Genomic DNA, 225 nt, shown 5'->3' on the forward strand with positions numbered 1-225 from the left:
GTTTACCTATTTGCTTATGGTCTTGCCTACGCCTAGCAAACAGTTTTTTAAATTATATGAGAAAAAAATATTCAATTTTATTTGGAACGGCAAGCCAGACAAAATTAAAAGAGCATATTTATATAATGAATATGAATTCGGAGGACAGAAATTATTAAATATTAAAGCATTAGACCTATCACTAAAATCTTCAGTCATCCAAAAGTTATACTTAAATCCGAACTG

The sequence above is a fragment of the Coregonus lavaretus genome (assembly GCF_964263955.1).
Source record: "Coregonus lavaretus genome assembly, contig: HAP1_SCAFFOLD_102, whole genome shotgun sequence".
In the NCBI taxonomy this organism is placed as follows: Eukaryota; Metazoa; Chordata; class Actinopteri; order Salmoniformes; family Salmonidae; genus Coregonus; species Coregonus lavaretus.